General features: G+C 40.6%; 1 long non-coding RNA gene across 2 annotated transcripts; it reads left to right on the top strand.

Annotated features, from left to right (window-relative positions):
- The first annotated feature begins 332 nt into the window (after positions 1–332).
- On the top strand, positions 333–3,864 carry LOC142164216 (uncharacterized). Of its 2 annotated transcripts, XR_012694860.1 has the most exons (5): positions 333–737; positions 985–1,063; positions 1,228–2,407; positions 2,734–2,804; positions 3,621–3,864. It is a non-coding gene; the product is annotated as an uncharacterized LOC142164216 (long non-coding RNA). The 2 variants fall into 2 exon arrangements; XR_012694859.1 differs by lacking the exon at positions 333–737 and having other exon boundaries at positions 925–1,063.
- Positions 3,865–24,880: the final 21,016 nt, after the last annotated feature.

The raw sequence follows: 24,880 nt of genomic DNA on the forward strand, positions 1-24,880 counted from the left end.
GATCTATTATGATTAATGGTCGAGATTTATTTTAATATTTTATTATCTCTGACCGGTTTAATATTAGCCATTGGATCTTTTGATTCAAATGTAATTAAAATTCCCCCATTTATTCATTTTGTATTTAATTTTATATATAATTTTTGGATCCAATCTCAATCGCTCGATCAATCTAATATGATGGCCTAGACCAACCTAGACCAGTTTGACCTTTAAGCCGTATCTCTCAAATCCTAACTCTCATATCTTCTCCTCATTTTCGCTTGTCCTGCCTCCCCCCCCCCCCCCCCTTTCTTTACTCTTATCTTTCTTTGACCTCCTCTCTAAACCCTATTACCGATTGATGCAACATTTGCTGCCACCCCTTTTTTCCTTTCTTCTCTCTCTGCCAGTTAAACTTAGACCACATCTCAAAGTTTTCCGCTGACCCTTTTTCTCTTTTCTCTCATCTCTTATCCAGAACCCCCCTAGAAAACTAACACCATACTGTGTTATCTCGTCTGTCACTACCACCACCCTCATCATGACCCAGAAATTAGACTCTCCAAAATTATTATGCCGCCTCAACCCCACGTGCAAAATCCTATCTCCCTTGTACCGAAACACTTGAGTATCTTGACTCGGATTCAATATCTATGATGAAGATCCGATGGTTAAAGCTTCAATCCAAAAGTCTCTTGTCAAATCGTGAGCAAAATCAGATGATTTTGCCACAACGGCTATTTTTCCCTCACATGGTCTCTGAAAGATAAGATTTTAACTTTGTCCTTTTTGATCCCATCATGTTTTTACTCATTTTATCATCACTTTGTTCACAATTTTTACTTCAAATCAGAAGCTGGCAAAGCCATAAATTCTGCTATAAATACCAGACTTTAAGGCTTCAACAATCATAATTCACCTAATTTTACTCATTGAAAGTCTCATAAGTTCTTGTTCAATTTCCGCTACTCACTCTTTTTTCTATCCTTCTTGCTGTTGTAGCTGAGTTCGAGTTTGGAATTGTTTTCAGAGATGAGTCCTGGATGACCGACTTTAGCCTCAGTTTGCTTCTCAACAAAAGGTCAATGACCCTGCCTTCACCATCTCTTCTTTTAAGCTATAAAAGCTGAACGTATATTAGTTGCTATAATGGCTCGTTTGGTTTATGCTTTTAAAAGGCTGAAAAATATCCTCAAATGTTCTTTTAAATGGCTCATGTGTTAGAAAGTTTTACCTTTCATTCAGGTTTAGATATCTTGTAATGACCCAACAGGTCATTTTGAGCTCTAGCGCGTCGTTCGGCAGTTTGAGGCCATGAGCAATTTCACTTCAGGTATTATGACTTGTACGCGTGGTCGGGATTGGATTTCGGGAGTTTGGAGTTGAATTGAAAAGAAAATTCTCATTTTGAAAGCTTTAAGTTGGAAGAATTGACTAAATTGGATTTTAGAGTAAATGACCTCGAAGGTTCCAGCAGGTTCGTATGATGATTTTTGACTTGGGCGTATATTCGGATAAGGTTTTGGATGCCCCGGGAGCGTTTCAGCACCTATTGTGGAAGTTAGCATTTTGGAATAATTCCATAAAATTGGGTTGAAGTGAATTTCAATGTTATCGATGTCTGTTTTGAATTCCAAGTCTGAGAATAGCTCCGTATGATGATTCTGGTATTGGGAGCGCATCCGAAAGTGGATTTGGAGGTCCGTAGGTCATTTTGGAGTCGTTTGGCGAAAGTTAGAAATTTGAAAGTTTTTGAGAAGTTTGACCGGAAGTGAACCTTTTGATATCGGGGTCGGAATCTGATTCCAGAAGTGGGAGTAGGTCCGTAAGTCAAATGTGACTTGTGTACAAAAGTTTGAGGGCAATCGGGCGTGATTTGATAGGTTTCGACATCGAATGAGGAAGTTTGAAGTTCTAAAGTTCATAAAGCTTGAATTGGAGTGCGATTCATGATTTTAGCGTTGTTTGATGTAATTTGAAGGCTCGACTATGTTCGTGATGTATTTTGGGACGTGTTGGTATAATTGGTTGAGGTCCCGAGGGCCTCGGGTGGATTTTGGATAGTTAACGGATTGGAATTTGGACTTGGGCAATGACTGAAGCATCAAATTTGCTGGTGTCTGGTTTTCTTCTACGTGTTCGCGAAGGAATTCCCGCATTCCCGTAGAGGAAGTTGAGGGCTGCTGGGATTTACCCTTTGCGTTCGCGAAGAAGGAATCGCGTTCGCGAAGGGTTACTATGAGGCATGGGAGGTTGTACTTCGCGTAAAAAGGATCGCGTTCGCGAAGGTCTGGCCCGGTGTGCTTCGCATTCGCGGGAGGAACGTTCGTGTAAGAGAAATACTTGGCCCTTTTCATTTCATTTTCATCCTTGGGAGCCGGTATTGGAGCAATTTTGGAGCTCCATCTTCATCATCTACATCAAGGTAAGTGATTCCCACCTATTGCAAGCTAAATACAAGGTTTATATACGGATTTAGATATGAAAACTAGTAGAAAGTTGAGATTTTGAAGAAAGACCTAGAACATGGTATTTTTAGATTTTTACCACGAAATTTGGATATGGAATTGGGAATAAATTATATATTTGAGTTCGTGAGGTTATGGGTAAACTTTATCTTAGAATATTTTCGAAATCCGGGCACGTGGGCCCGAGGGTGATTTTATCGACTTTTTAAACGGAATTGCAATTTGTTATAAATTGGATTATAAGGAGTATTAGAGTATATATTCATGGACCTTTATTTACTAGTTTTGGAGCATGGAGCATCGGTTCGAGTTATTGAAAAGGCCTGGGAGCCGGAGAAGGAACTTCGGAGTGAGGTAAGTCTCATTTCTAACCGTGTAAGAGGGAATTTATCCCATAGGTGAAATAATTCAATATGTGCTTCTACTTGTTGGGGGGGGGAGGGGGAGGGGTACGTTCGTACGATGTGATGAGAGTCCGTACGTAGATATTATTATGCTTATATCCGGGTAGTCTAGGACCCAAATTGCGTTATATTTGTGATGCTTGCATCCTACTTGTTAATTTAACCGTTTAAAAGATGTTGGAACTTGATAAAAGAATTTCAAAAGGTTAAACTTCACCTACTTGGATTTCGGACGGGTCATTTGACCGTTAATGAGAATTGATATTTCTTTGAATATCAAACCTAAATAAATCCTTAATTTGGTGGTGTGAATGTGTTTATCTTTTGTGGAACAGGCCGAACGCCTCGACAGATTAAATAGATGTATCTGTGGTTTGCGCCATTCGACCCTCTGGCAGTGCACAGTTTAAATATTTATTGGATCGGCCCGTACGACCTCGGAATGATTTGCGCATGACTTAATTGATTGTTTGGAATTATTTATAATTGATATGGCCTCATTGACCGGAGATATAAATTGTTAAAAGATGAAAATAAATTTGAAAATCTCCTATTAACAAGAGAATTATTTACCTGCCTCATGTTATTGTGTTTACCGTTGGCTCATTAAATCCATAATTTATCAAATCATCGGTATATTATTTATAGCCCATAGTAAGTGTCCGAGTCGACCCCTCGTCACTACTTCTTTGAGGTTAGGCGGGATACTTACTGGGTACGCGTTGATTTACGTACTATGCTACACTTGATGCATATTTTTGTGCAGGTACACATATGTTTAGCTGCCTTGTGGGCGCATAGGCGCTATTATGACGGGGACTTAGGTGAGCTGCATTCTATACGATGCTCCGCAGCCAACAGAGTCTCCTTCGAAGTACTTATATTTTTTCTGTCCAATTTGTATTCCGGAAAGCTGTTGTATTTTATTTTACATTCTTAGTAAATGCTCATGCACTTGTGACACCGGATTTTGGGATGATTATGGGTTGCAATGTATTGGAAATTTTTAAAGATATTGTTACGTATTTTGTAAACTCCGTCTTCTGCTATTTAATTGAAAGGAACAACTATGATTTCAAAAATATTAAAATGAGAATTTACTAATTATTGGTGTTGGCTTGCCTGACAGTAGTGTCCGGCGCCATCACGACCTGGTCGTGACATATCTTATTTTAGGAATATAAATATTGACTCGCTAACTTTAATATGAACATACGAGGTGGTCGCTAGATTCTGTTTAGTTGACAAATATTCTTCGTTGTTAAAAATCATGATATTGGCTTCGAGTAGATACCATACCTATAGAACCTAAAATATTGAGATATGGATTGTTCACTAGTTGCATGAACACGTGTGATTTTTCTGACTTGTTTGAATTAGTTTTGGTATGAATTCATATTTGAAGTCAAGTGTTATAAACTGTACGTGTTAGAGTCCAGGCTTTCTTGTTTAAATCTCTATGTCAAGTGCATATGAACTAGCTGGTAATCTAACTAAAAGCCTTGAGTTTGTTTTTTTTGCTTCATGTATTATTTGAGAAGAGATTATGGCATTAAGTCAGTATATGTTTGTCACTAAAGTTGTAAAAATATCGCCTATAATTTTTTTTCTTGAATATTAGAAATTTTGACCTTAGTATAAACATTCTTTTCTAAGATGAAGAATTTGGGGAGTAGTTGATAAACATGTTTAAGGAAGGATCATTTTGATATGGACCTAAGCATGCAATGTTAAATTGGTTATAGGCATAGAAGGTCATATCATTTCGTGAAATTCCTTTCATGCCTTTTGTTTGCATCTCTTTGTTTGAATATGTAAAAGTTTGATGAAGATCTTAGAGATTACATATATAAGAATACGTTTCTTCATTAGTTATAGCAAAACTGTTAACTTATCTTGACATAATGTAATGGGCCGACCGACCATTTTGAGCTTTAGCATTCTGTTCAGCGTTTGATACCTTGAGTAGCTTCATATAATATATTACGATGTAACGATCCAATCAGTTGTTTTAAGCATTTGGGTTCTATTCAGTTGTCTGAAGTCTTGAGTAGCTTCATATGATGTATTATGACTTGTGTGAATCATTGGTTTTGGTTTTCAGTAGATTTGGGATTGATTTGGAAGAATGATGCTCGATTAGGCAGCTTTAAGTTGGAAGAGTTGACCAAGTTTGACTTTGGTTTATTTGACAACATATCATAGTTTTGATAGTTTTGTTAGGTCCTGATAGTGATTTTGGACTAAGGCGTATGCCGGAATTTATATTTGGATGTTTCTAGACGGTTTCAGCACTATTTGGCAAACGTTGGAAATTTAAAGATTTGAAATATTCATAAGTTTGACCGAGAGTTGGCTTTGATAATATCAAGTTCGAATTTTTGTTTCGGGAGTGGGAATAGGTTCGTTATGTCATTTAAAACTTATGTGCAAAATTTGAGGTCATTCCAGATTGTTCTGATATGATTCAGCACGAGTTGTAGAAGTTTAAAGTTCAAAAGTTCATCAAGTTTAATTTGAGGTGCGATTTATGGTTTTGATGTTACTATGTGTAATTTGAGGCCTCGAGTAGGTCCGTGTTATGTTTTAAGACTTGTTAGTATATTTAAACGAGTTCCGAGGGGCTAGGATGAGTTGAGGACATGTTTCAGATCATCTTTCATTCATGTGTGATGGCTGGTCTTTGATGGATCTGGTGTGGTCGCACTTGCGGAATTATGGGCACAAATGCAGTGGCCGCAGATGCGGTCACGTGGAAGCAGAAGCGAAGCAAGGCTGAATGAGGGAAGACCATAGAAGCGGAATGCTGGGTGCATCTACGCGTCCGCAGGAGTGGGATTCTGATCGCAGAAGCAAAATGAGCATAGAAGCATGGGTGGATGTCACATCTGCGGTTGCGCAGAAGCGGGACTTTGTTCGTATGTGCGAATGGTTGATTCTCATTGGTTTCCGCCGAAGTGGGCTATTTGCTGTAGAAGCTGCCTTCTTGTTCACAACAAACGATACCAAATTTTGCTGACAAGTTCTAAATGGCATAGAATACCTAATCTAAGTCCCAAAATCAAATTCTGGACCCGATGGCTAAAAGTCAACCTATGGTCAAACTTTTCAACTTCAATTTCCAAAGTTTTGCATAATCACACAAATCAACCTACCCACTTCCGAATTTGATTTCGGGCATACGCCCAAGTCCAAAATCACAATACAAAGCTATCAGAGTCATCAAAATACTGTTTTGGCGTCGTTTTCACAAAAGTAAAAGTTTGATCAACATAAACTACTCAGGCATCTAAGCCAAGAATCAAAGGGTCCAAATCAACCTGAAATCTTGCCGGAACGAAATTAATCAACCTCACAAGTCATAAAACCATAAACACGCATGCGTGAAGCATCAAAAATGGGAAAGAGGGCGCAATTACCCAAAATGACTGGTCGGGTCGTTACATTCTCCCCCTCTTAAAATAAACGTTCGTCGTGGAACATGCATAAGGACATACCTGAAGTGATGAATAGATGAGGATAATGACTACGCATGTCGTGCTCGGTCTCCCAGGTAGCTTTCTCGACCAGATGATCCCTCCATTGGACCTTCACTGAAGCAATGTTCTTTGATATCAACTTCCAAAACTGTCTGTTCAAGATAGTCACTGATTCCTCAATATAAGTAAAATCCTTGTCCAATTGGACTGAGCTTAAGTCTAAAACATGAGAGGATCACAATAATACTTCCAGAGCATAGAAACATGGAACACTGGATGAACTGCATATAATCTAGGTGGAAATGCAAGCTTGTAGGCCACCTCACTGACTCTCTCAAAGATCTCAAAAGGACCGATATACCTAGGGATTAACTGGCCCTTTTTCTCGAACCCCATCACACCTTTCATGGGTGAAACCCGGAGCAAAACTCACTCTCCAACCATGAATACAACATCACGAATTCTCTAATCGACATAATTCTTCCGTCTAGAGTGGGCTATATGAAGTTGATCCTGAATCAACTTAACCTTCTCCAATCTGAATACCCGATTGGTAGCTGTTATTGTAGGCAAGCTCCGCAAGCGGCAAGAACTGATCCCAACAACCCCCGAAATCCATAACACAGATATGGAGTATATCCTATAATATATGAATGGTGCGCTCGGACTGTCTGTATGTCTGGGGGTGAATGTTGTACTTAACTCAACTCGTGTTCCCAACTCACGGTGCATAACTCTCCAAAAATGCAATGTAAACTGCGTGCCTGGTTAGAGATAATAGATACCGGCACACCATAAAGTCCGACAATCTCACGGATATAGATCTGAGCTAGCTGCTCTAAAGAGTAGGTGGTCACCACCGGAATGAATTGAGATGACTTTCTCAACCTATCCATAATCACCCATACAACGTCAAATTTCTTCTGAGTCCATGGGAGCCCAACAGAGAAGTCCATGGTAACTCGCTCCCATTTCCATTCGAGAATCTTAAGTCTCTAAAGCAAACCATCTGGCCTCTAATTCTCATATTTCTTTTACTGATAATTTAGGCACCGAGCGACATACTCCACTATGTATTTCTTCATTATCCTCCACCAATAGTGCTGTCTAAAATCCTGATACATCTTAGCAGCACCCGGATGAATGGAGTACCTCAAACTATGAGCCTCCTCAAGTGATCATCACACGCAACCCATCCACAATGGGCACACATAGTTGGCCCTGCATTCGTAACACTTCGTCATCTCCAATAGAAACCTCCTGGGCATCGCCGTGCTGTACCGTGTCCCTAAGGACAAGAAAATGGGGGTCATCATACTACGCTCTCTGATGCGATCGTATAAAGAAGATCGAGAAACCACGCAAGCAAGAACTCGACTGGGCTCCAAAACATCCAATCTAACAAACTAGTTGGACAAGGCCTGAACATCCATGGCTAGTGGGCCCTCTGTTGCCGGTAGATATGCTAAACTGCCCAAGCACTCTGCCTTTCGACTCAAGGCATCGGTGATCACATTTTCCTTCCCGGGATGGTATATAATGGTGATGTCATAGTCTTTAAGCAACTCTAACCATCTCCACAATCGCAAGTTAAGATATTTCTATTTGAACAGATGCGGTAGACTCCGGTGGTCAATATAGACCTCACAAAGGACACAGTACAAATAATGCCGCCAAATCTTTAATGTATGGCCAATAGCTGCCAATTGCACGTCATGGATTGGATAATTATTATCATGGGTCTTCAGCTACCGAGAGGCGTAGGCAATCACCCTACCGTCTTGCATCAATACCGCACCAAGCCCAACACGTGACCCATCGCAATAAATAGTGTAGACCCCCAAACTCGTAGGCAATACTAACATAGGGGCTGTAGTTAAAGCAGTATTGAGCTTTTGGAAGCTCGCTTCACACTCCTCAGACCATCTAAAAGGGAGCACCCTTATAGGTCAACCTAGTCATATGTGCCACAATGGATAAGAAATCCACTACGAAACAACGATAATACTCGACCAAACCAAGGAAACTCTGAATCTTAGTAGCTGAAGACGGTCTGGCCAATTTTGAACTGCTTCAATCTTCTTCGGATATACCTTGATCCCCTCACTCGACACCATATGACCCAAAAATGCCACAAAATCAAGCCATAATTCACACTTTGAGAATTTTGCATACAACTTCTTCTATCTCAAGGTCTGGAGCACGATAATCAAATATTGCTCCTGATATTCTCGAATGCGGGAGTACACCAAGATGTCTTCCATAAACACAAAGACGAATGAATCAAGATATGGCTGGAATACACCTTTCATCATGATCCTAAATGTTTCTGGGGCATTGGTTAGCCCAAATGACATCACAAGGAACTCATAGTGACCATACCGAGTCCTAAAGGTAGTCTTCGGAATATCCGAATCCCGAATCTTCAGCTGATGATAACCTAACCGCAAATCAATCTACACTCTGGCACCCTGTAGTTGATAAAATAAGTCATTACTGCACGGTAACAGATACTTGTTCTTTATTGTAACCTTGTTCAACTACCGATAATCAATACACATGTGCGTAGAACCATCCTTCTTCTTCACAAATAAAATCGGTGCACCCCAAGGCGACACACTAGGATGAATGAAACCCTTATCAAGCAACCCTTCCAACTACTCCTTTAACTCTTTCAACTCTACTGGTGCCATACAATAGGGTGGAATAGAAATGGGCTAAGTTCCCAGCAACAAGTCAATGCCAAAATCGATGTCCCTATCGGGAAGCATGCCTGGAAGATCTGCTGGAAATACATCTGGGAAGTCTCTTACTACCGGAACTTACTCAACGGTATGAGTATTAGTAGTGACATCTCTCATGAAGGCTAGATAAGCATCACACCCCTTTCTCAACAATCCGTTGAGCCTTCAGAAATAACACAACCCTACTAGGAACACAATCCAAAGTACCCCTCCACTCCAACTACAGTAAACCTAGCATAGCCAATGTCATAGTCTTGGCGTGACAATCCAGAATAGCATGATCGGGCGACAACCAATCCATGCCGAAGATAACATCAAAGTCTACCATGCGGAGTAATAATAGATCAATTCTGGTCTCAAAACAGCTAATAATAACTAAACACGACCGATACACACGGTCTACAACAATAGAATATCCCACAGGCGTGGACACATAAATAAGAGAACTCAAAGAATCACGAGATACATCCAAATACGGAGCAAAGTAAGATGACACATATGAATAAGTGGATCCCGGATGAAATAAGACTGATGCATCTCTATGACAAACTGGAACCATACTTGTGATGACTGCATCTGAAGTGAATGCCTACATCCTACCTAGAAAAGCACATAATCTGTTCTGCCCTACCCCTCTAGGGTGACCTCTACTCGCCCGTCCCCCACCCCTAGCTGACTGTGCGGGTGGAGCGGCAACTGGAGCAGTAACCATGGACTGTGAAGTCTGTGGACCTGGTTGAATTATTGGAGCCTGAGTAATCTATAGAGGTGCACCCCTCCTGAGTCTGGGGTAGTCCCTCACCATATGACAGGTATCACCACACTCAAAGCAAGCTCTTGGTGGGCGTGGCTGCTGGGACTGACTCGGGCCTGGTCAGCTGGACTGACCACTGAAGGCACCCCGTGCAGGAGGTTGCACTAGAAAGTGGCTAAGCAAAGTGTGCAACCTGAGACCTTTGAATAACCGAAGCACCATTTGAAGCTGGAAGTGCTGAATGAACTGTATGGCTCACATAGCCTCTACCATGATGGGCTCCAACTGGGGCTCGGACACCACTATATCCGCTAGAATATTGAGGCCTCTTGGCCTCCCTTTCCTCTCTCTCTCACGACCCTGCATACCCTCCAACATCCGTGTGATCTCTGCCACCTACTGATATAGGGTATCTGTCTCCAACTCTCAAGCCATGCTAAATCTATTACCATAGTTGAACCCCTCGATAAATCAGTGGACTCGCTCTCTAACTGTAGAAACCAAGGTAGGTGCATCTCTGGACAAATCATTGAATCTGACAGCATACTCAGACACCATCATAGTACCCTCGCACAGCTTCTCAAACTCCACGCGCAATGTATCCCGAAGGGTCTGGGGAATAACATCTCTCAAGAACATCTCTGAAAGTTGAGTCTATGTTAGTGATGCTGCATCGGCTGGAGTACCATTCCCGTAAGCCCGCCACCACTAATATGCTGCTCTTAATAGTTGGAAAGTATCTAAAGCAAATTCGCTCATCTCCACAGTACCTATGATGCGGAGAATACAGTGGCACTTATCTAGAAAAGTTTATGCATCCTCTGAAGCTAAGCCACTAAAAGTAGGAGGATGATACTTCTTGAACCTCTCAAGTCTAAGCTGATCCTCCTTAGATGTCACTGCCCTAACCTCGGGATGAACTGGAACAACAGGTTGTGCTGACATAAACTTTGGGACCTGGTCAACATGCACCCGCTGCTCTAGGGTATGGGCTGAGGGAGTCTGAGCTCCTCTCCCAGCATGAGATGTGGATGGTGCAAGTGGAATCAACCCCACTTGAGCTAGAGTACCGAGCATGCGCAGGAATTGTGCGAGAGTCTCCTGAAGTGCAGGGTTGGAAACAGGCACCTCGGGTGCCTGTCCCCCAACTGGAGCTATTGATGGCTCCTCTGTCGTAGCTCAGGCATGTGCTCTAGCTGCACCACATGACCCTCCTCGGCCTCTGCCCCAGCCCTGGCCTCTCGCGGCTCTAGCAAGGGGCACGGGTGTCTGATCATCAAATTCAGTAGTGTGTGTTCTTACCATCTGTAAGAGAATAGACAGTCAAAGATTTAGATTTCGTAGTCAACCAATTCGCACGATAAGGAATCCAAGAAGTGGAGTTTTTCTAACAGTTTCGTAGCCTCTTGAAGATAAGTACAGACGTCTTCGTACCGATCCACAAGACTCTACTAAACCTACTTATGATTTGCAATACCTGTGAACCTAGAGATCTGATACTATCCTATCACGACCCCAGTTTTCCACCTTAGGATGTCGTGATGGCACCTAGTCCCTAAGACTAGGTAAGCCTAACATGTAATAATAACTTAACAAAAATAGTCAACAGAAATACTAAAGCAAGACTGATTAACTCACATAAACTTCCAAAATAGGATCTCAACCACAACTCTCCCAAAACCGGTGGAATTGAGTCATAAGCTCAAAAGAATAATCTAGAATGTCTACCACAATACTGCCTGAATAAGAAACAACAAAATTAAATGATATGAAAGGTGACTCTGAGGCCTGCGGACATCGAGCAGGTATAACTTGAAGTCTCCGAAAAGCAGCTAACAGTCAATCACAAACGTCCAGCACGATCAAACATACCTAGATCTACACAAAAAGATGTGCAAAATCATAGTATGAGTACACCACAACGGTACCCAGTAAGTATCAAGTCTAACCTCGGTAGAGTAGTGACGAGACCAGGTCAAGACACCTACTAGGACATAATAAACTGAATGAAAATATAATAACCAGAAGTAATGGAAGGTAGAGAAATAAATGATACGAAACAAGTCAATAGCATAGACTAAAAACGCAATTGTAAGCATGGAGATAATATAGAGGAAGCAATTTAAGAGAACCACAATAGTCAAATACGGCCAAAACTAATAAGACAAAGAATAATAAAAGAAACAAGGAGTGTTTTCACCATTAAATATTTTCAACTTGAGATGCACAACAGGAATCACAACCGAAGTACCGCCTCAAACACAACAAGATTCACATCCGAGGTACCGCTTCGTATTAATTTTTCATAATTTCAATCACAATCTTTCCTTATATTACCGAAGGAGCCTTACATTTAATTTTAAAATTATTTTTCCTGAAATAGCTACCCGTGTTTTAGCATACCTTATCACACTGCGTGACTTCAAGTAGATCCCCTACTAGCAACACGCGTATCAAGCCCACCTTATCTCACCGCATGCGTATCAACCCCAAGCCTTATACCATCCCATGCGTATCAATATCACAATATAATCACAACTCGCACCACAAGTGCCTATATTCCACAACTTGCCAAAAGTCAACAATATCAATGTTTCCACAACAATAGCCCATGGCTCAAGCAAAATGTGTGCAAGAATATCAACAATAACAATGAATGTGAATTTCACGACAAGGGAGATATCTCAACAATTAACAACTTCGCCTCAATGTGATAACGTCTTTCATGAAATAACAACTTCAATTACAAGGAAATCAACAGTTAAGGATGTAGCAAGGCGATAAGGAAAACAATAACTTCAACTAAAACATAAGAGTAGAGTATCAAGTGAGATGTAAAACAAGTGTTAACATAGTCAAATAAGGCATGTAGGGGTAGACTAATACAAGCAAGAGTAGATTGACAATAAGACTTAAAACATGATGTGACAATTCAATTAAAGGCATGGAAAATGTCTAAATAACTTAAACCAGTCAAATACCACATATAACCCGTGTACCTACTCGTCACCTTGCGTACACGGATTCCACATAACACAATTTGAACAAATAAATAAATTACTAAGGGGTAGTTCCCCCACAAAAAGGTAGGCAAGATACTTACCTCAACTAGGCTAACTCAACCCTCGAAAATAGCTTTTCCCCTAAAATTTGCCTCCACATGGCTCAAATCTAACCATAATTGACTTAATATCATCAAACAATGCAACGGAAAACAATTACAATAGATAAAGCTATGATCTTTACACTTTTTCCAAAAGGTCAATTAAAGTCAACCTAGGGCTCGCCCAATCAAAATCCGAGTCCAAGGTTAGATTCCGACTAACCATAAACCCACGAGTTCATATATGTAATTAGTTTCAAAATCTGAGTCCAAATCGACTCTCAAAACTCAAATTCTTATTTTTTAAAAACTTGACAAAGTTTCACAAATTTTCACTTAGATTCACATGATTTTGATGTTAAATCTAAGATATGTTGATGAAATATAGTTGAAAATTGATTAGAATCACTTACCCAATGTTTGTAGATGAAAATCCCCTCTCCAAATCATCTCCTACCGAGTCTAGGTTCCTTATTTTGGGAAATGAGGTGAAATCCCGACTCCCAGCCCTTATGGCCAAGTGCATGTGTCGCCTTTGAGACACAATGTTCGCATTTGTGAACCCTCAAAATTGCAAAATAGGGATAGCACTTGTGAACCCTGACAGCCTCAACAAAAGTTACAATTGCCAAGCTGGCCGCTATCGCAAGTGCGACCAAATGATCACAATTGCAAACCCGCCTCAGGCCAACTGACTCCGCAAATGCGAAGGGGAAGTCGCATTTGCGACATCGGACCACCCGCTTCCACCTTCGCAATTGTGAGGCAGTTGCTCGCAATTGCGATAACTGAGCACCAGCACACAAACAATTCCATTTTCAATTCAAAGCATTTCAAATCATGTTAGAAACTCATACGAGCCCTTGGGGATCCAACCAAGTCTAAAAACATCATACGAACTCGCTCGTGCGATTAAAATACAAAAATAATATTAGAATTATGAATCGAACAACAAAAAACATGAATTTCAAAGTAAATTTCAAGAACCTCTAGAATTGCAACTAAACATCCAAATACAATCAATTCAACTCCAAACAATACCAAATTTTGTAAACAAGTTCTAAATAGCATAACAGACCTATTTCAAATTGCCAAATTTTGGTGAGGCCACACAAATCTACCTACGGACTTTTGAATTCGATTTCAGCCATACGCTTAAGTCCAAAATCACGATATGAAGCTGTAGGAATCATCATAACACTGTTCCGGGGTCATTTTCATAAAAGTCAAAATTTGGTCAATATAAACAACTTAGGCTTCTAAGCCAAGAATCAAAGGGTTTAAATCAACCCGAAATCTTTCCGGAACAATACTTATCAAGCCCGTAAGTCATAAAATCATAAACACACATGCGTGAAGCATAAACAAGGGAAACAAGGTGCAATTACACAAAATAACCGATTGGGTCGTTGCATGGTTTTTATTATGTTTCCACTTGGCATACTATGGTGTCTTTGCTTCGCCTATTATATATAGATAGATTATATGGACTAAGCAATTAGAATTTTCTTCTATTTTATTTTCAATATAAACTTTTGATTTTTATATTTTTTACTATGTTGCTTCTAATTATTTCAAATTAAAATTAGACTTTTCTTCTATATTAGATTCAAATTCAAAAGGAGTAACTAATTATTAGTGATAAATAATGCGAAGTGGTTTTTTATTGTGTTGCCACTTGGCTTACTATGGTGTCTTTTCCTCTCTAATTATATATAGATAGATTATATGGAATAAGAAATTAGACTTTTCTCTTATTTTATTTTCAATATAAAGTTTTGATTTTTATACTTTTTTACTATGTTGCTTGTAATTATTTCAAATTCAAATTAGACTTTTCTTCTATATTAAATTCAAATTCAAAAAGAGTAACTAACTATTAATAATAAATAACGCATAATTAAATTTTATTAAAATTTAAAAAGAAACTAATTATTGCCTAACCTAATTGTCACGACCCCAATCTCCCACCGTAGGATGTCGTGATGACACCTAGTCTCTAAGACTAGGTAAGCCTAATAAGCACGGAGAAATAACGGAAATAATAATAGAACTTCAAATTTAAACCAACTAGCTATCATAAAAGAACTCAACAATACTGTTGACAATAACTCCCAAAAATCTGGTGAGACTAGGTCATAAGCTCTACACAAATATACCGTAAAATCCATAACACATCATTGTCTAAATCCATAGTAAGCAGTAGAAAACCAAGGTCAAAGGGTGACTTCGAGGCCTGTAGACACCAAGCAGGTATACCTTGAAGTCTACGAGTTGTATAGCCAAATCACTAATGCCTAGCCTAATATGAGGTACTTGGATCTACAAAAAAAGATGTGCAGAAGCGTAGTATGAGTACACCACAGTGGTACCCAGTAAGTATCAACCCGAACCTCGATAGAGTAGTGATAAGGCTAGGTCAAGACACCTACTAGGATGAAAAAGAAGCTGAACAAGTATAATACAGTCTATGAATGGAAACAAGAAAATGAGGCAATAAAGAAATACAACAAGATAGACTACAATTGAATTTAAAGCAACAATTGCAACAAGGAGGAAACACATAATAAGAACATCAATAAAACAATGCGGACAAATACAAGTGAGGTAAATGAGAGATAACAACAAGAATCACAACCGAGGTACCGTCTCATAACCTCATTTCAGAATCACAATCACAATTTTTCCTTATACCACTGCGTGAGCCTTACAAAAAGAGCTGGGCAGAAGTTATAAATCGAGGTTTTTGTTCATTTGAACACATTTTGAGTTGGGGAGCTCAGATTTAGGTGATTTTGGAGGCGAATTTTACCACATGGATTGGAGTAAGTGTTTTCTACTTAGTTTTGATTATATTTCATGAATCAATCTTCATTTTGGTACTTGAATTATGAATTTTAAAGAGAAATTAAGGGATTTTTGTCTAAACTTTCTTAAAGTGAATTTTTGAGTTTTGATCATCGATTCGGAGTCGGACTTTTGTAAAGTTAGTATGGTTGGACTCGTAATTGAATGGGTTGCCGAATTTAAAGTTAGTATGGTTGGACTCGTAATTGAATGGGTTGCCGAATTTCGTGAGTTTTGTCAGGTTTCGAGGTGTGGGTCCGGGTTTAACTTTTTGGTTGACTTTGAGTATATGTGTAAAGATTCGACCTTTATCATTTGGGATTGTTTCCTTAGGCATTATTTGATGTTTTTGAGTTGCTTTTGGCTAGTTTCGAGCCGTTCGGAGGTTGATACGCACGAGACGACATTTCTAGAGTATTGTTTGGCTTGCTTGGTATTGGATTTTGCTTGTTTGAGGTAAGTAACATAACTAAACTTGGATTTGAGGGTATTTAACCCTGGGAACTATGTTATAAGAGATGTATTGGGGTGACGCACATCCTAGGTGACAAGCGCGTGGGCATGCACCGGGGTAATCATGATTCAAGTTAACTATTAGACTATGACCGGACTTGTTTTGCTGTTATATCTTGTACTCTCTACGTAATTCCTACTTGTTAGAAAAAATTGAGCTATGATTCATGTTAGAAATTATTTTTAGGTTATGTGCTTATTTTGTTGAAACCCAATAAGGCTATTTATGTTGTTTTGAGTTATCTGCTCTAACTGTAATTATGTACTCAGTCATGATTCTTCATTTGCATATCATTTCTCAGTCGTTGTTCATCATTTACTGTTACATCATATGTTATCATTGTTTTGTCTGAGTGGTACGAGATTGTGAGCTTTGAGACTTGCGAGATTGATGATTGAGATGGGCATGAGATCCATGTTGTGAGTGTTATTGTGGATCAGGCTGCACGCCGCAGCAGGCCATATTGGCCTTATTACTATTATTTATTATTGTGGATCGGGCTGCATGCCGCAGCAGGCCTTATAGACTTTTGATTAGCGCTTGGGCAGGATTCACCTCTCCGGAGTCTGACATACCAGTAGTGAGCCCAGGCACAATGATATATATATATATATATATATATATATATATATATATATATATATATATATATATATATACACGCACACACGTGCTTTGGTGAGGGGCTTATGAGTGTTGAGTGATTTTGTGTGTGTGTGTGTGTGTGTGTGTGTGTGATGAAGTGGGCATTTGAGACAGACAACTTGAGTATGTTAAGGTTGAGAGTACCTGGGGATATCACCGTGAAATCATTCATTTGAAATGTATACTTGGCATGTAGGCATAGAGATGCATTTTTTCTCATGCTAAACGGTACTGTGAAATTTATGATTTGACATGTAGGCATAAAGATGTATATTCCTCATGCTAGACGGTATATGGTAATAGACGACATGACATGTATATTGACATATAGACATAGAGATGTATATTCCTCATGCTAGACGATATATGGTAATTGATGGCTTGACATATATATTGACATGTAGGCATAGAGACGTACTTTCCTCATGCTAATTGGTAAACGGGAATTCTTATCTGGTGATGTGAAATGGAAATAAAATTCTATTGATAAACTCATGTTTAGTTGACTTTCATTTGTAATATCTAGACTTGACTGTTATACCTGGAAAGCATGTCTACTTTTCCGTAACTGTGAACGAGTTGAGCATAATATCTTTTGAGCTATTACTTCTACCGCTTCCATTATATCATTATGAGTTAATATTGGCTATTGGTGTTTGACACTGACCTTATTTCGAGCTCGTCACTGCTTTCAACCTAATGTTAGGTTTATTACTTATTGAGTACATGGAATCGGTTATACTCATACTACACTTCTGCACCTTGCGTACAAATTTTGGAGCTGATGTTGCTGTGTATGGCGGGAGATGGCATTCTGGTTAAAACTGCCTCTTGTTCTTGGTAGCTTTAGATTTATAAATCTGTTTATGTATATTTTGAACAAATGATGTATTTATTTCGTACCAGATTTGTAAGTTCTAAGTCTTAGAAGCTCATGACTTGTACTACCAATCCATGGAATTTTGTACAGAAAGCTCAGTTATTTTATTTATTGATTCCTGTTATCTTATTTGAGTTGTGTTGTCTATAATTTGGCTTACCTAGTGGGTTAGGTTAGGTGCCATCATGAGTAGCTGGATTTTGGGTCGTGACAAGTTGGTATCAGAACTCTAGGTTCATAAGTTCTACGAGTCATGAGCAAATGTCTAGTAGAGTCTTGCGGATCAGTATGATGATTTTCATACCTATCTTCGAGAGGCTACGAGGCATCTAGGATAAATTTTCCATCTTTCTTTCCTTATCGTGCGACATCGATTCAGCTTAAAGCGTATCTCTTTGAATTCCTTCCACTCACTCGAATGTTATGTGAGCGCTCGGTATCGGTTAAGCATCGACGGCTTGGTTCTATGGATGAGATGCAGGATGTATTTTCTATGTTTTGGTGATGGGCCAGTATAGAGGACTTGAGGCGGGTTTTGACTTGGGCTCGGTGGTTCCAGTTGTGTAAGCATGTTCTTTTGGACTTATATGTCCGGTTGTATCCCTAGGAGTGGGATTTATGGCCTGGTGAGTGGTTGGATAGCTATATGATTATTTGTATACGGTCAAAATCGGGCATATACCCGAATTCGTTAGCAGGGCAGATTCCTCGAGGGTAACCTCATAATAGATCGGGCTCGATCTCGAAGATAGAACATCACACTCGGAGATCAAAGTGTTCAATAAGATCGAGGCTGGCAACGATCGAGATCAAACGTGACTGACTTCGAGTAAGGCATATGTTACATCTCGCGTTTCTCGTACGTTAAAGTTTCATCTTCAGTTAATTGACATAGACTCGGGGATGAGATTATCTTGAGGTTAGCATATTTATGCTATTTATAACGAGCGATAAGTAAGTGCCATGAAGGATAAAGGGTACACGAATTAAGAAAATGAGTTTCGTTGAAGGTTGTCGATTTGGAATAAAATACGGTCCGAGCTATAATACTCGATATTTATGGACTAGTACCATACAAGATACCAGATGACCGTGATTAGTATGATGTATAAAGTGTATCAAAAATAAGTAAAATTTTAAGTAATTTGAGATAATTCTTAATTATGCGGGTAATTGGTTAATTACCGGGTATCGGGACATTACCTAACTACCTAATAAGTGGATAAAGATTAAATTTCCCACCCCCACCCCCACCCCCACCCCCACGTGGCAGCAAGCCACCTCTTGGAGAAGTGACTCTCAGTCAATTTTCATTAGGTGGCAACTAATGTGTTAGTTACACACTACTTCATTTCTAACAATTTCAATACTACAATCAGATGGGATCACTACTTCATTTCTAACAATTTCAATACTACCATCAGATGGGATCAGTACTTCATTTCTAACATTTTCAATACTACAATCAGATGGGAGGTTTGGTACCTTAGCAACGAAAGTTCTTACAAAATTCCTACAAAGTTCCTACAACCAGAACGTTAGAGATTTCCTACAAACAAAATTCTTGCAATCAAATCGATTCCAACAAGAATTATGAGAACCTTAGCAACGTAAACTTTTGCTGTTCTAAAGGAGTACGTTGCAACCTTTTTCAAGAATATCATACGGAATTTTTCCCTACTCCAAGTATGTTAAGGCTAAGCCCTTCCTTCATTTTGGCATGATTACGTAATTACACGAGTTTGATAACGAGGTATAAAGAAAAATTCATATCCCGAAATTTACGTATATTTTCCTAGTCTTGTAAGTTATACTATTCTCCTTATCGGGACTTCATATCCAATTAAGAATTTCTTTTTTTTTTCTAGTCATGAGAGCAGAGAATCTATATATATAGTATTACAATATTTTCATTACCTTCAAGCTATACTCGATGGGCAGGCACCTATTGGGCAACCGCTGATCAGATGGTAAGTTATATACCGAGCCTACTGTGGCCGAGTGCCTATGAGCGAGCCCAGTTGGCCGAGATACAGAGCCTAGTATGGCCGAGCGCCTATGAGAGAGACTACTACGACAGAGCAGTTATATATACATATCGAGCCTTATAAGGCTGGGAAACTATTTTACTTACTATAATAGAGTCAGTATCAGCAAGTGAGCATATCTTTAGATTATCTTTGACCCCCAGTTGTTTTCAGTTAATATATTATCAGTTCAGTTTCAGCTTTTAGTATATCGCCTTACATACTCGGTACACTATTTCGTACTGACGTCCCTTCCTGGAGGCACTGCATTTCATGCATGCAGGTTCAGACAGACAGACGGGTAGACCTCCTCAGTAGATGTTGCCCGAGTTTAGCTTTATCAATAAGCTCCCCGTCATTTAGAGTTGCCGGGTCTAGAAGTTTTGTGTACATCTTGTGTATGTATGTAGATAGGTTATGGGTAGGTTGGGGCCCCGTTTCGATCACAGTACATCCATCAGTAGAGGCTTGTAGACATATCATGTCAGTTAGTGCAGTATGTTGGGCTTGTAGGCCATGTACGTATATTTTGTTGGCTTGTCAGTTTTAGTAGTTATGACGGCCTTGACGGCCCAGCTTTATGTTGACATTTAGTCAGCGTTAGTCTCTATTCAGTTTTATATTTTGCTTCGCAAATTGTCTTGCAATGTGGCCCCTGGCCAAAGTATGACATTATATGTCCAGAATTCCTGAGTCGCAAGTTGGTACGCAAGGATAGATGAGGCACCGGGTGCCGGTCTTGCCCCCAGGCTCGGGACGTGACAAAAGTGGTATCAGAGCAGTTCTGTCCTAGGGAGTCTACAAGCCGTGTCTAGTAGGGTCTTGTTTATAAATGTGTGGTGCACCACATTATATAAGCAGGGGACTAAAGGGCATTTAGGAGTTGGTTACCCTTCTTTCAAATCTAAATCGTGTTGTAGAACTAAGTTATAGGAAATTTGAGTTAAACTTACGTGTTGGCATTTGCATGCACAGATGACGGTAACTAAGAAGACCAGAGAAGAGAAACAACAGTAGGTGAGGGGACTAGCAGGGTACTCCAAGTAGATGGGGCCCAATCGGAGGCCCAAGGAGAGACCCCTACCCAGCCATTACCGGCTCCTCTAACACACGAGAAGATTCCTAGAGAGACCGCACATCCAGTTCCCCCTCCGCTTCCATCAGATCAGGACTTGAGGAGTGCGGTACATTTGTTGGCACAGTTGGTAGCTACCCAACAATAGGCCAGGGCATCCGTTAGTGCAGGACCTTCTAAGGGATCTGGGAATTCAAGGGTCCGAGAGTTTATTGATTTGGGTCCCCCAGTATTCACGGGGACAGATCAGAGGGAGGAGCCACAGGATTTCATAGATCGGCTTCACAGGATATTTCGGGTTATGCATGCCACAGAGAAAGAGGCAGTTGAGCTAGCAGCTTTTCGACTCCGAGATATAGCCATCCTTTGGTACGAGGGATGGGAAAGGTCCAGGGGACGTGATGCACCTCTTGCTATTTGGGAGAATTTTTCAGATGCCTTCCCTGACTAGTACTTACCTCGAGAGATCCTACAGGCCCGAGTCGATCAGTTTCTAGCCCTCAAGCAGGGAAATATGAGTGTTTGAGAGTATAGTCTTCGTTTTGACTCATTGGCCAGATATGCACCATCCATAGTTGCTACTATGCGAGACAGTATCCACAGGTTTATAGTAGGGTTGGCCCAGAGTTGACCGAGGCATGTGCCACCACTGCATTGCAGGATAGTATGGATATCTCCCGGATTCAGGAATTTGCCCAGAATATAGAAAGGGGTAGGCGTCGGCAGCAGGGTACGGAGAGGACTGACTCAGGGCAGCGTAAGAGGATGAGATTTGCTAGGTCTCAGGGTAGTAACGTGCCCCAGTATTTCGAACAGCCACCTAGACCTCTGCCACCTCAGCTATAGGGTTACAGGTATGACCGCTATACTCAGTCAGGACTAGGTGAAAGCTCCCAGGCGTCATGTTTTTAGCGACATCGAGGTTCGGGGCAGACATGGCCATTTCGCTGCGGTGTGCCATCTGCGGTAGAGGACACTTGGGCCAATGCCGAGTCGGTTCTGATGCTTGTTATACATGTGGACGTCCAGGGCATATGATGCGAGATTGACCAAATAGAGATTATGGGGGTATGGCACAACCAACGAATTTAGCAACAGGATTATCTATGTACGTGCATCCTTCAGGGCATGAGTCTCAGTATTCGGCTGGTAGAGGTCGAGACAGGGGTAGAGGTTTCAGTTCAGGGGGTAACTAGAATCGTAGCTATGCATTAGCGGGTCGACAGGACCAGGAATCCTTACCAGACGGTGTGACAGGTATGTTGACCATTTGCTCTCACGATGCTTATGCCTTGATAGACCCAAGATCTACTTTATCATGTATTACCCCATTTGTCGCGGGGAAGTTTGGTATAGTGCCTGAAATACTAAGTGATCCTTTTGCGGTATATGCATCGGTCGGAGAATCGATTATCGCTAGACGGGTTTACCGAGGTTGTATGGTGTCGGTATGTGGTCGTCAGACCTCAGCCGACCTAGTTAAGCTAGAGATTTTGGATTTTGAAGCTATCATTGTATGGACTGGTTGGCAGCTTGCTATGCCACAGTTGATTGTCAAGCAAAGATAGCTAGATTTCATTTTCTGAGTGAGCCCGTCCTTGAATGGGTAGGTAATACAGCGACACCCAGAGGTAGGTTTATTTCCTATTTGAAGGCGAGGAAAATGATCGCAAAAGGGTGCATTTATCATATTGTGCGAGTTAGAGATGTGGATACAGAGATACCTACACTTCAGTCTATTCCAGTAGTAAAAGAGTACGCGGATGTATTCCCAGATGAACTTCCAGGTATTCCTCCAGAGCGAGAGATTGATTTTGGCATCGATTTGCTTCAGGGAACTCAACCAATATCCATCCCTCCGTACAGAATGGCACCTGCCGAATTGAAGGAGTTGAAGGAGCAGTTAAAAGATTTGCTGGAGAAAGGTTTCATCAGACCCAGTGCCTCACCTTGGGGTGCACCGGTACTATTGGTACAGAAGAAAGACGGCTCGCTGAGGATGTGTATCGATTATAGGCAACTGAACAAGGTAACTATTAAAAATAAGTATCCACTTCCAAGGATAGACAACTTGTTTGATCAGTTGCAGGGAGCTAGATGCTTTTCAAAGATAGATTTGTGTTCGGGGTACCACCAGGTCAGAGTTCGGGAGAAAGATATTCCCAAGACAGCTTTCAGGACCCGATATGGCCACTTCGAGTTCCTTTTCATGTCCTTCGGGTTGGCGAATGCACCTACCATATTTATGGACATGATGAATAGCCTATTCCGGCCATATTTAGATCTGTTCGTGATAGTCTTTATTGATGATATTCTGGTTTATTCGCGTTCAGAGGATGAGCATGTGGACCACTTGCGAGCGGTACTCCAAACCCTCGGTGATAATAAATTGTATGCTAAGTTTTCTAAGTGTGAGTTCTGGTTGAAGTCTGTAGCATTCTTGGGGTACATTGTATCTGATAGAGGTATAAAGGTTGACACTCAGAAGATTGAGGCTGATAAATCCTGGCGTAGACCTACCACTCCGATAGAGATTTGTAGCTTTCTAGGCTTAGCAGGATACTACCAGATTCGTAGGGGATTTTTCTTCTCTTTCAGCACCATTAACGAAGTTGACGTAGAAAACAACTAAGTTTTAGTGGATGGAGGCTTGTGAACGGAGTTTCCAGGAGCTTAAAAATAGGTTGACTTCAGTGCCAGTTCTAGCACTTCCAGAGGATCCAGAAGGTTATGCCATGTATTGTGATGCCTCAGTTGTCGGGTTAGGATGTGTCCTGATGCAACATGGGAAAGTAATTGCGTATGCTTCAAGGAAGTTAAGGAAGCATGAGCGGAATTATTTGACCCACGACCTCGAATTAGCTGCGGTTGTCCATGCACTTAAGATATGGCGGCATTATTTATATGGTGTTCATGTTGATGTATTCACAGATCATAAAAGCCTGCAATACATCTTCAAGCAAAAAGAGTTGAATTTGCGACATAGGCGATGGCTTAAGTTATTGAAAGATTACGATGTTAACATTCTCTACCATCTAGGGAAAGCTAATGTTATAGCAGATGCCTTAAGTCACCGATCTATGGGTAGCTTAGCATATGTAGAGGCCGAAAAAATACAATTAACTAGAGAGATTCATCAATTGTCTTGTTTGGGGGTTCGGTTAGTAGACTCTGGCAATGGTAGAGTTGTACTCCAAAATACTGCAAAATCATCTCTCATAGCTGAAGTAAACGAGAGGCAGTACGAGGACCCAGAGTTGGTTGAGTTGAGAGAGCGAGTTTTGCAGCAGAAGAAGCCGTTGTTAGAACTCAAGGGATATGGGGTTCTCAGATACAGGGGTCATTTGTGTGTTCCAGATATAGCAGGGCTACAAGACAGGATTATGTCAGAGGCACATTATTCTTGGTACTCCATTCACCCTGGGTCGACGAAGATTTATCATGACATTAAGGATATGTATTGGTGGAATGATATGAAGAAGAACATTGCAGAGTATGTCGCTCAGTGCCCTAGTTGCTAGAAAGTGAAGATAGAGCACCAGAAGCCCGGAGGGCTAATGCAGACTATAGAGATCCCGACATGGAAATGGGAGGCGATAAACATGGACTTTATCACGGGTTTACCTCGTTCTCATCATAAGTTCAATTCTATATGGGTGATAGTTGATATGCTCACGAAATCAACTCATTTCCTACCGGTCAGATCTACATATACAGCAGAAGATTATGCAAAGTTATATATTAAAGAGATAGTGCGACTACACGGAGTGCCAATATTTATTATATCTGATCGCGGGGCCTAGTTTATAGCACATTTTTGGAGGTCATTTCAGAAAGGTCTAGGGACTCGGGTGAATCTCAGCACAGCTTTTCATCCACAGGCTGATGGATAAGCCGAGCGCACAATTCAGACACTTGAGGATATATTACGAGCATGTGTATTAGATTTTAAAAGAAG

The sequence above is a fragment of the Nicotiana tabacum genome, chromosome 9 (genome assembly GCF_000715075.1).
Source record: "Nicotiana tabacum cultivar K326 chromosome 9, ASM71507v2, whole genome shotgun sequence".
NCBI lineage: Eukaryota > Viridiplantae > Streptophyta > Magnoliopsida > Solanales > Solanaceae > Nicotiana > Nicotiana tabacum.